Source organism: Physeter macrocephalus, chromosome 19, assembly GCF_002837175.3.
Source record: "Physeter macrocephalus isolate SW-GA chromosome 19, ASM283717v5, whole genome shotgun sequence".
Lineage (NCBI taxonomy): Eukaryota > Metazoa > Chordata > Mammalia > Artiodactyla > Physeteridae > Physeter > Physeter macrocephalus.
This window is the reverse complement of record NC_041232.1, coordinates 85762302-85775203: the sequence shown is the minus strand read 5'-3', so window position 1 is coordinate 85775203 and position 12902 is coordinate 85762302.

Genomic DNA, 12902 nt, shown 5'->3' with positions numbered 1-12902 from the left:
CTTCAGGTCACAAGAAGGGTCATTCCCACTTTGTGCTCCACGAGTCTCTTTGTGTCATGTTCTGTTCAGTTTTGGACGTGACATCTAGAGAGTGGTTAAGAAACTAGAAACATTTCTAGGACGGGGTAACAGAAACCAAAAGAGGGGGTTTCCTTCAGAGAAGACAGGTGTCACACGAGACAGGTGAGCAGTTACGAGGTGATTGGAGGTCTGCCCTGAGAAATAGCAGGTCAGAACTTGTGGATGTTTTGCATTGCAGACCTGGGACTAGCGGGTGGAAGGTACAGGCTGACTTTGGCTTAACAGACAGGATGACCTGAGGGTCAGGCCATTCAGCAGTAGGACAGCAGACTCCCTGACCCTGGAGAGGTCAAACAGAAGCCCCACGTTCACGTGTGAGGGGATCAGTATCAGGGCCCCTGTGCGGAGAGGGCAGTTGGAACCAGATGAACACGCAAGTCTCATCTGATCAAAATACTTCAGGCTTCTCTGAAATTGTGCAGAAACTTTGACATTATACGTTCATTCAGCAAATTCTGAGTGTCTGCCGTGGCTAAGTATAGGCAGGCCTGGATACCAGGATAGAAAGAGGAACAAAATAGCACATGCTCTTGGCGCTCTCACAGTCGGGGAGGAAGGCAGACGTCAACATGAGTTCTGAGCCAGAGGGCTGCAAGCTCTGGGGGTGTAGATGGAAAAGGGATGGGGTCCACCTGGGGAGAGAGGTCAAGGAGCTCGGAAAATCAACCAGATGCCCACGTGTCCCCAGGACCGGGTGGCACCCGCCTGAAATTTTGGAAACAATTTTATAAAACGCTCGGGGTAATGACTTGGAATTAAAACAGAATCTGCATCTGGCATCAAACCTTAGTTGACTTGGATCATCTGTAAGGAGATCTTGATATGAGAGAGAAAAGTGACATGTGAGTTTCTGCGAGGAAGAGCCTAAGGAAACGTATCCTGCGAAATGCCCCTCGGTACATTTAGAACATATTTTGAATTGTCAAATCTGACAAGAGGAAACGGGTGGAGATCATTGTCAATTATCCCTTGATGACATTAACTCCAAGTGAGGCTTCAGGCAAAGATACACAACGTGTATCAGTGGGGAAGTTGCTGTGGCCAAACCCAGCATCAGCACAACAGCCTGCCTTTGTGTAGATTTCGTGCATCTGTCCTGAGTTCCCGTGTGTGTCTGTCGTCGTTCAAGGACTAGAGACAAGCCAGGGGTGGACAATCCAGGGGTCAAGGGGAAGCTTGAACATGAGACAGAGAAGGTGAGACCTTTTAGGTAAGAAAGACAAAGGCCAGGAAGGACGTGGGTCAGACCGTGTTGCACAGTGAATTGTCTTAGTCTAGGTCTAGGTGATACACCTTTCAGTCTTGAGGTACGTTCAGGACAATAGCAACAACGAGCTAATGTTTTAAAGGACTGTGTGCTAGGGACTGAGGTAGAAAGTTTTCATCTACTTTAACTCATTTAAGCCTCACAGCACTCTTCAAAGCAGGCATTATTAGCTCCATCTTATAAGCGAAAAAAATAGGTCAGAGAAGGAGATACAGCATAGTCAAAGTGACACAGCCAGTAGCTCGCGGCCACACCATCAGAGCCCAGTTGTGTTGGGCTTGCGAGCCCCCTGCTCTGTTCTGCCTTGATGCCCTGCATGCAGCCTAGTAACGATGATGATCTTCACGGGACGTGCTACCGCTTTCCAAAGCACTGACACCCATCATCCCGTGGGTCCCCGCAGCTATCTGCCAGGTAAGGAGTGTACATACCACGGCCCGTCAGGAGATGGGTGGAGGACCATCACTGGATCAGAACAAGACATTTTGGATTTCTGAGTTCATATTTCAGAGGTATCAAAGTTTCTCTTGGCTGACCTTCTGTAAGTTAAGAACTAACATACATAGAGATGAAAACACTGACTGTGATGTCTGCGTGTGAGTTCCAGGTGGGTCCTATAGTGAACCATTAGCCAATCTTGCCCAGACTCAGTCTTTCCTTCTTTCTTGGTTCTTTCCTTCATGCTCCAGACATCTGCTTTCCCAAAACTAAGTTATCAAGGCCCTTACAGTCGTGTATTGGGATTATTTTTTCCTTCTATTGTACATTTATTCTAAGTTTTTCTTAATGGAAAATTACACGCACACTCTCACTCATTCATCATCCAGATTCCAACAGTGACACCATTTTGCCAAGATTTGTTGGTATCTTTTACTTTGTTGTCGTGGTTGATTTGACTTGGGAATCATTTAAGTAATTCCCAGACGTCATGACGTTTCAACTGTAAATATGTCAATGTGCATCTCTGAGGGATTTTTTTTTTTTTTTTTTTTTGCGGTACGCGGGCCTCTCACCGTTGTGTCCTCTCCCGTTGCGGAGCACAGGCTCCGGACGCGCAGGCTCAGTAGTTGTGGCTCACGGGCCCAGCCGCTCCGCGGCACGTGGGATCTTTCCGGACCGGAGCACGAACCCGTGTCCCCTGCATCGGCAGGCGGACTCTCAACCGCTGCGCCACCAGGGAAGCCCGGGATGTACTTTTAAAAACCACAATAACAGGAATGTTGCATTCCTTATATTCCCTGAGCCTTCCATGGAATTTCTTTTCAAACCTCGCTCCTCGCTTGGATTTCCATCACCCAGTGCCTGGGTCTTGGTCCCAAGTCTCATTCTCAGGAGTGAGGTGGTGGATGTTTTCTGGGCACGCTCTGCTTGGGGGGGTGGGTGGTGGACGGGGGCCTTGGCTCGCGCCCTGGGATGGTTGGAGTGCCCGTCCGGCGTGGAAGGTGGGCTGAGGTGCCCCGCAGGTACCACCACACCTGGGAGCGATTAGGCTGTGCGCTGAGAGTGTGGGAGGGTGTGGGCATGGGGGGATAGGGAGGGCCTGCCACTTCCGAACCCCCAGGGCTTCTTGGCTAATTTCCCCAAGAATAAGATTGGCGCCCATCGCACGGTTGTCTGTGTAGCCTGCGGTCAAGCAATGCCTGGGATTTATTAAAACGCCTGCTGGTGGATCATCACGGACAGCGATGCTCGGTGCCTGTTTATGACGCTGTGTTTGGCCACCTATGTGGCCTGACTCGCCCCGTGCTGGGGAGGCCACGGCTCACAGTGTGGCAGGCCCACTCCCATCTCCTCAATCCCATGTCTCTTCAGCTTTCTCGAAGCCTTGTTAGGGTTCCACATAACCGAGGCGCAGGCTAACCTATTAATGAATCATGTAACATTTCATCTGGGATCAGCACCCTTCAGTTTGAGGTGAACCCTACAGACACGTAACCAACCACTATCCAAGGAGATACTTGAAAAGTTCACACCTGTCACGAATGTACGTTAAGGTTTCAGTTAGGGATCTGCCTAGGAAACTTGAAGGTTGTAAAACCCCCAGAGACCACGTCTTCCAAAATTCTTGTTTATACGAAGGAAGCTGGGGTCCAGAGGGGTCACGTGACTCCCCCGCACCCACAGGGACCTGGAGTTTGCAGTCTTACTGCATTGTTGTAACCTTATGTAGTGAGTGTGTGTCGTTCGGGCATCTCTGTGATTCCTAATCCGTGCTTTCTTCACCTTTCCCTCATTCTCATCCTTCCTTCTCAATTCACTTGAATGTTCCCCCACTGTCTGTAGGTTCCCCAAGGAAACTCGGAACGCAGTGTTGCTGTACTTTTCAGTCAAAACTCCGTACGGATCTGATCCCCCCCGCCAAAGTCGGGAGAAAAGCAGATCGTCCCGCTGGAGCATCAAACACAACCACGAATATTTGCACAGTCTTACCTGTGGGACCACTGGAAGCTTAATGTGCATTTATCTGGGGCTCCTTTTCCTTTGCATCATTTGCTTCGCTGGGGTTTCAACGTGTTACCCACCCTACTCCGCAGGAACGTGCAAGATTTGGCTCCACAGCGGAGTACTCAGGGCTCTTCCTACAGACGGGAGGATGGAGGTGAGGGGAACCCCGCCGTCGCCCTGGTACCCATAGGCCTCCATCCCCGTTCGGCTCCCTCACTGCTTCTCCCAAGCTCGTCGTCCTGAAGTTGCCCGCTCTCACCACTAGATGGCAGATGGCGGTCACATTAGAATGTAAAGGAACCCCCATTTCCAACGCATTTTATTCATCACTTTTGTCAGCAAACAAGTACTGAGCACCTACTGCATGCCAGACAGTGGGCTTACTGCCTGGCGAGGGCACGGCCAGGATGAAGGCATATGAAGGCGCTGGGGGCGCGCAGGCCTTGGCCGTCGGCGGCGGTGGCATTCCTTCCGCGGTGCCCGAAGTGAGCAGCTGCTGGACCCCCGCTGAGATCCAGGCACCTGGGATGCGGGGGGTGCATCGGACGCCGAGCGCGCGTCTCTCAAGGGCGTTTACCTTCTCCTGGGGGTACACTCAGTGGTCAAAAGGACAAAGGCACAGCTTTCGGAAGGAGATGAGTGCGGTAAACGGAGAAAGGCCGGGAGTCGTGAAGAGGACCGCCGGTGGCCGGCAGGGCCTCTGCGGACGTGTACCCTCCTCCAGAAGGACAAATGTCACATCCAGGCCGAGGGCGAGAAGGACAAAGGGCTGGAGGGGAAACCACGTGGTGTGCGCAGCCAAGGAGGCCCGCGAGGCCGACGCAGCCGCGGGGAGGCAGGGCTGCAGGCGCTCCGGCCGGCGGGGGCGGGGCCAGAGGAGCGGCCGGGGGCGGGGCCAGAGGAGCGGCCGGGGGCGGGGCCGCGGGACCCTAGAGGGCGGGGGTCGCTGTGGGCAGACGTGACCTCCTTCCTGTCTGTCGAAGGCCCCTCGCCTTGCTGTTGGCGGAGTGGATTATCGTGCCTGCGGGAAGCGTTTGGGTCGTGGAAATGAAGGACCCTGTCCTCGGGCTCGGAGCAGACCGGGCGAGGGCTGGGGTCCCGGGTCCCGAGCGTGGAGGAAGGACAGACAGGCTGTAGGGCGGACACATTCCCCAGGCTCCCGGGACGTCCTGCTTCCCGGGCCCCGAGCGGGGCTGTGCCGGGCCTGAGGCCTCCACGGGGGCCTGGGTCTCGGGGCCTGTGCACGGCGCTCTTTACCTAAACGGCGGGGCCGGGACCTCGCATCCTTAGAGGTTCGGGAACGGGGCAGGGCAGCTGGCCCCGTGGTCCGCGCCGGGCGCAGGAGGGGAGCGCTGGGCTGCAGAGCGGGGGCAGCCAGCGTCTACACAGCATCCCCGGTCCAGAGCCCGGGGGACGCTCCAGAGAGAGAGCTGAGAAGGGAACGGAGAGTGGGCTGGCAGCTCTGCCTGGAGCACCGGGAAGGGCCCACGGTGCAAACGTTCTCACGGGATGCGGGGAAGGAGGCCGCCAGCCCCGCAGGGAGAACGGCCGGGCGGCGTGGCTGTGTAAGCGGAAGGCAGGGCAGGACGGAGCCGGGGTGGGGAGACAGGAGATGGGCCGAGGCTGGCGGGGGCGGGGAGGATGGAGAGGGCTTGGGACGCCACGTTCTTCCGGGGCAAGGGGTGCAGGAGGTGTGACTGCAGAGGACGCAGACTCTTTTACTCGGGGAATAAAGTCGTCCATCTTTTTGTAACATAAACGGAATACTGAACGCATCTGTCCGCTCAGGCTGTCGTCACAGAGCACCACAGACTGGGCAGCTTAGACAACAGAAATACAGTGTCTCACAGTCTGGGGGCTGGACGTGCAAGAGCAGGGCGTCCGCAGGACTGATTTCTCGGGAGGCCTCTCTCCTTGGCTTATGGACGGCAGTCTCCTTGCTGTGTCCCCGCACGGCAGAGAGAGGGAGGTCTTGGGGTCTCCTTTAATTTTTAGAAGGGCACAAGTCCTGTCGGGCCTCCCTCAGTCACGCCCCTAAAGCCCCATCTCCAGACGTAGTCACACTGGGGGTTAGGCATCACCAGTGGATGTTGGGGGATGCAATGCAGTCCGTAACGGTGAACATCTCCCCGAAAGGAGCCCAGGGAGAGAGGGCGGGCGGGCGGGGGAGACGCAGGAGGAGAAGGGGATGGCCATTTGGACACAGCGTCCGGGGACAAGGCGAGGGGAGACGGAGAAAGCCGCCCCCATCATGCCTGGGGTCAGCCCTCCGAGGACCCGCTCTGCCGAAGCCTGGACCGAGCGGGTCTAGGCGGTGAGCTCTGCCCTCAGGCCTTGGGGTCCCGGGGACGAGCATAAAGGCCCAGCGGGGCTTGGGGGTGGGGTTAGGCAACTGGGCCCTCTGCGCGGAGCTCTGATGTGGCCTTGGTGGGTCGGTGGTGCACTTGCCTCAGGGCTCCGGGGCTCGCGAGTGAGCGATTGTCTTAAAGGTGGGAAGACGGTGCTGACTGTGGAGAAGGTGGGTGGGGGAGAAGCGCGGGCACCCGGGGGGTCTTTGAGGCCACACCAGGCCAGGCCCAGCGTGGGTCACACAGTAACTCCCCCCCCACCCCCCGGGGCCCCGCCGGCCCCATCCGCGCAGCTCCTGCTGACCACCGGGATCCAGGTGTGCAGACCTGGCGAGGGGAACGTAAATCCTGGAATTTGGCAAAGATGAAGAGAGAAGCATGGCTCCCGGTCCAAGGCCACATCCCAGGACATGAGCTGGGGGCCCAGGCAGGACACAGCCCCCTCCTTGGAACTGGCCCATTCGTCTGCCATGAATGACTGCAAACGACCCTGGGGTGTCCTACTTCACTGAAAATACTGGGAAGATTCTGGAAAACAGTGCTTGGTGAGTGAAATGTAGGTGAGTAGACTTGTAAGGTCTTTCTAGATTTGCAGATTTAAGCATTTTTCTAGATCAAACTTGTCAGTGAGTCTACCTATAAATACCATTAGTTTCGCTTATGCTGGAAATACTTCTGGTTTGGGGAAAGACTCATATCTAATTTTTTTTTGGTCAACATTTGGAAATATCGCTAAAGCCCAATATACACACTGTGCTTTTCCACATTCTGGCGAACAAATATGCAGCGTTATCTGCATCCCAGGGAGTGGGCTACACGTTGTGGTGGATAAATATTGTCCTTGACAAAACCTTTGTGCTTCTTGGAGGCTCTTCTTTCCCTAGATCTTTGCTTGACTTGTTCCCTCACTTCATTCCACCCCTTCTCAGAGCAGCCTCCCCTCCCACGCTGTCTTATCTAAATGGAACCATCCTCCTTATTCTCTGTGCACTTCTCTGCTCTGTTTTCTTCTTGGTACTTGTCACTATGTGCCGTATATGTGTATATACATATGTTTGTTGTTGTTTATTTGTCTCACACACTGGAGTGTCTTGATCTTTCAGGGATCTGCAGATTTATTAGACTAGGTTGTTCTTCTTTCTCTCTCTCTAAATTAGCTGCTGAATGACCATCTTTTCCAGAGGCAGGGATTCCGTCCAGGGCAAGAGTGAGGTTCTGATGATGTCATCATCACCGTCACCATTCTGATCACCACCATCCTCACCATTACCGTTATCCTCATACGTAAATGACAGCGTCCTGGAATAAAATAAAATAGCTGGAGACATAGACCTAAGATTTAGGGAGTAAGATTGAAAATAAAAATTTGTATGCAATTAGTCGCTCATGGCAAAAACCGGGAAAATATGTGTTCTCCTTAAAGAGAAAATAAAAATGAAAAAGAGATCAAAGTACTGCTAGGTGATGATGCTTCTGGAGGAATGAAGGTGGAGGAACTGTAGCCAGTTAAGGGTCAGACATAGAGCTGCCGGGACGGGGAGCATTCCATGCCTGGGTGAGATCAAGGCAAACACGGATCATGATGAGGCTGCCGCGCTTTGGGAGAAGCCCGCCTTTGTGGATGGGGAGGGTGGGCTTTCTGGGGAGTGTGGAGACAGAGTTCAGAGTGCAGGGCACACCTCTCACGGCGCCAGACGTGGCAGAACTTCTGCCACCCAAATGCCTTTGCTCCTCAGAAGACGTACAAGTCTGGCCCTTGGCTGGACACCTGCTGGGTTTGTAATGAACCGAATTAAGGAGCCTCTTTTGACAAGCTTGCTTGGAGAACTAGAATGTAAACTTGCACTATTAATAGAAAACATTTAGAGGCCACGTAAATCAGTTACATAACTATTAAATGGAAGAGAGTGGTCATTGGAGATTCTCAGACCATTTCTTTTATCGTAGTATCACTTCAGGAAGCCACGAGGAAGCATCTGTTATAATGTAAGACTTCAGGGGAGAAAAAGAGTGAACTTACTGCAGGAACTGCTCTGATGAACTTACAATGTCACTGGAATACTTTCTCATTAAAATAATTTGCAAGGCAAATAGATAAGTGACTATGATATAAAATGTCTGGCATCAGTAAAGCTGTTTATTATTTTCGGATAAATTCTAGATTATGTAACCATGAGCCAATACATTGTAAAATGTTTCTCAAAGGCAGGGACGTGTTTATGTGTCTGATACCTTACACTGTGCCCGGCACTTTGAAGAAAGCTGGGAGGGAAAAGAGAGGGGTTCAGAAGAATTTGTGGGGTTAAAAAGAAGCGTGTCCAAGATATTTGAAATTCCTTTGAATGTCCTGTACTGGATCAATTCCATCTGAAGACGTGGAAAGAAGTTGCAGATGAGAGCACTGTCGGTGACCTCAGAGGGATTGTGAAAATTGAGGAAGTGCCAAGAAAGAGACAAATGTCGCTCTAGTTTTTTAAAATAATAAGATGGTAGATTCACACAGTCCATACCGCTTTGCTTGAGCGGTCTTCTGGAAGATGGCATTAAGGAGAGGGTCTGAGAGCACCTGGAAGAGGAAGCAGTTCACTGAGAACTGTGTCACTGGTCCCTCCACATCATCCCCTCCCGGCCCGGGGCTGACATATCACTGTATTCTGGAACTATCTATTGAATAAATACAAATTATTGAAACAATCATGCTGAGTCTAACTGCCTTTCCTCCTTTGAAAGCTTTAAAAACATGAGTAAATGAAGAAATTAAGAGAGAAATCACCTATCTGGACTGCAGCAAGGGATCTGACCAGCTCTTCTGGCAGAAAAGTGAAAAATATGACCTGGACATATGTAGAGATGAAAAGACCTCTTCACGAGTTATTTACTTGTTCACTCAAAAGGTATTTAAGGAACCCCTATGCAAATACATTTGTACTGACAAATTGATATATTTTTAAATTTATTTTTGGCCGCACTGGGTCTGTGTTGCCGCACTCCGGCTTTCTCTAGTTGCAGCCACTCTGGGGGCTGCTCTTCATTGCGGTGCGCGGGCTGCTCGTTGCGGTGGCTTCTGTTGTTGTGGAGCACGGGCTCAGCAGTTGTTGCTCCGCGCAACTTGGTATGTGCTTCCGAAAGCCAGGCGTCTTCTGCCGTCACCCGGGGCTGGTTTTGCAGGCTTTGTTTCTATTATGTTCAGAAACAGAGAAAGAGACCACGACTAGTGCTTGGTCTCACACTTTGGAACCAAATGGACGGGGCTGATCATAGACAGAAGGAAGGAAGCCTGTCTGTCTGTAGCAACAGCAGCTGCATTTCTGTATCACCCTGCCTCCTCTGCTGCGTGCTTGTGGGCTTTTTCTTTTATTTTCTTTCTTTATTTTTTTAGTATGTACTATGGCTGGCTATTTCTTCCTTTTCACTTTACTTTTAAAAAAATTCCAAATAGTTCCCCTTTATTATTAGACTAGGGCTTCCCTGGTGGCACAGTGGTTAGGAATCCGCCTGCCAACGCAGGGGACACGGGTTCGAACCCCGGTCCGGGAAGATCCCACATGCCACAGAGCAACTAAGCCCGTGCACCACAACTACTGAGTCTGCGAGCCACAAGTACTGAGCCCACATGCCACAAGTACTGAGCCCGCACGCCACAAGTACTGAACCCGCGTGCCACAACTACTGAAGCCTGCACGCCTAGAGCCCCTGCTTCACAACAAGAGAAGCCACCGCAATGAGAAGCCCACACACCGCAACGAAGAGTATCCCCTGCTCGCCACAACTAGAGAAAGCCTGCACACAGCAATGAAGACCCAACGCAGCCAAAAAATAAATAAATAAATCTATAAAAAAATATTAGACTAAACACGTTAATTTTTTCTTAAATTAGAAAAGACTGGTTCTCAAAAAGAAAAAGCAACTATCTGAAATCCCACAGTGAAGAGATAACCACCGCTGTTAGCATTTTGGTCACTATGTCTCCAAAGAGTTTTTATATATGATACGATAGCTAACATAATAGGATAGAGTATCCTGTGTTCTCCAAAATGAGATTATATTTTACATGTGTTCTATAACCTGTTTATTTAATCTATCAGGTGAACATCTTCCATGCTAATAAATTTTTGTCTACAATATCCTTTTTAGTGGCTGCAAAGCCAACTGTTTTGTGGATGTATTATTTACTTAACCAGTTTTGTTTTGATGGGCCTATAGATTATTTTCTATTTTTGAAAAATGTTAATATGCGGAAAGCTCTGATAAGCATCTTGGCTCACCCATCTCTGGACACTGTTCCAGTCTTTATTGTACCCTGATCTGAAAAAGCAATTGAAACATTTTGTCAATGACCATCCAGACAGGCTCTATCGGTTCTCCTCTGCTCTGGCTCCTTTGCCCCCCAACCTAAACATTTTTATTCATTTCGTTTTAAAGCAGGCCCCTTTCTTCTAAATTTTATTTTTATTGACTACCTGGTTCTTGTCTATTTGCCATTCTCATTTCGGGCCAATTCTCTCATCTCTGGTTAAAAACAAGAAGGTAGAGATTCGGATGCTAAACCAGTCTCTGACTTTCAGGGACCAGGGATGGACCCAGTCCTGTAACCTGAGAACTATCTCCTTTCCCTTCCCTGTGCCACCCCAGGGCCTTGACACCTCTCCTGGGCCTCTGCAGAGAGTCCCCTGCGGTCTCAGCGGTGAGTTGAGTCTAGGCCTGTGGGGTGGCCCCTGGGTCCCTGAATGATAAAGGAGGGTGTTATATCCTGACTGCCTTCGTGCTCACCTTTCATCTGTGCTCAGTTAATTTTTCAGTCAATTCCTGAACATTTCCACTGTTTTTCTCCAGGTAGTAAATGCTGTTGGGGAGGTAGACGTTTGCCTTTACCCTGTAATTTGTTTAGCTCTTTGTGCAAAAGATTTCATTTAAAAAAACAAGAGGTTTATTTGTTTTGACAAGTCCACGCGCCACCCTCGTGCTGTGCCATGAACATGTCATAATATAAAATGGTCCCTGCAATTAGCTCGGTGGTGCTATGACTTAGAAAATGGCTGCTTGATAATTTTGGACAATTTGAAACTCAACCGAAGCGCTCTCTACAAACACCCTCATTTATGAGATGGATGCTTCTTGGGTTTCAGTGGCGGGGGAGGGTAAGAGAAGCCCCCAGCTCCATCTCTCACAAGCAGCGGTGGGTAGAGAACCCCCCAGAAGAGTTTAGGCAAAAAGTCCACAGAAACAACAGTTGGGTCGAACAAGGAAGCGCCCCTCCCGTCAGGGCCTCTGATGCCATCATCCGTCTGTCATGAGTCAGGGGATGGATTCTGCTACACGGAACATCAATGGAAAACAACTTTGACTCTCTACATCCTCCATCTTTTGGCCCAGGCTTGGAATCAGATCTAAAATATACACTCACTGGTATTTCTAGTAATTTCTTCCCAAAGAGTAATTATTTTTCATATTTCTCGATGTTTCTGGTGCCATTCTAGCTTTGGTTGGAATCTGTTGTTTTTTTTTTTTATTAAAAAACTTGAAAGTTATGGGGTAAAGATACAGCCAACAGTAAGCCTCCTTCTCTTTTTCCCCCACATTTTTCCAGGTGTTCTGGAGGGTGTGTGTGATGGTGTACTTTGCAGACATAAATCACACACAGCATTACAATAGCACCATGAACTCTACATTTACTTTAAAACACCACCGAAACATCTGACTGAGACAATTAGGAGGCTGGTTTTATGTCTTTGTGATGGTTAAGTAAAAATAGAGACCATGTTATTGTCTGTGTTTGGTAAAATGTCTTGCTCATTTAACATGCTTTATAAATAATACATTAATAATAGTGCAGCTGAATCACTAAATGTCTTCTCAATTTTTTTTTCTCTCGCCAAGTTCGAAGCCATTCTCTCCTCTTCCCACTCACCCTGGCTTTTCATGGCAGTTTAATGAGTTATTTTCATCTAAAATATATTGTTGTGTTCTTCATATACACGTCTTATTTATATCTACCTCTTAAGGATGATTTTATTATTTGCACTTTGGAGAGTCAGAGCTATTAATATCACCACTCTGGGGCTCAGAGAGGTTAATTAACTTATCAAATGTCGCCCCATGAAAAGTGGCAGAACCCGGATTGGAACTTGCATCTGTCTAGTTCCAAAGACTGACTGTTTTCTTCGCTCTGGAGCTTTGCTGCTTTAATGCTCTGGGGGCCTCAGACTCAACAACTTAAAGACAGCTGGGGTCTTGTCCAGTGCTACAGAGCACCTGGGGGTCACAGGGAGCATTTTGCACAATGTGCATGCTGCTTTCTTGGAACTCAAAGTCATTGTTAATAAATGCAGCCTCCATACGCCTTGTCCACTTTGCCGGCATGTTCTGTGAGCTCGTGTCACGGGCCACACAGCCAGCATTGCGCGATTATGGTTGTCGGTCACCTGCACGTGATGGAAAGGTGGCCCCGTTCATTCATTAAGAGGCTGATCACACCTGGACAGGACAGATGTGGTTTCTGGTTCCAGAAGCCCAGCACCCAGACGGACAAGCGGGCTGCAGTGACACACGTTGTGATACGTGAGTGGACGGGAGGGCAGGTGTCCTGAGGGTCAGCTGAGCTCTCTGGGAGGGTTTCCCAAGAAGGGATCCCTGGTTCCCGGGCCGAGACTTGAGAGGCGAGGGAGACTGGAAAGGGATTGACTCAGGGGTTTCAGCTCTTCCCACCCAGGGCCACAGCCTGAAGAAACCACAGGGCCCACCTTGTAAAACCTACGCTCCAG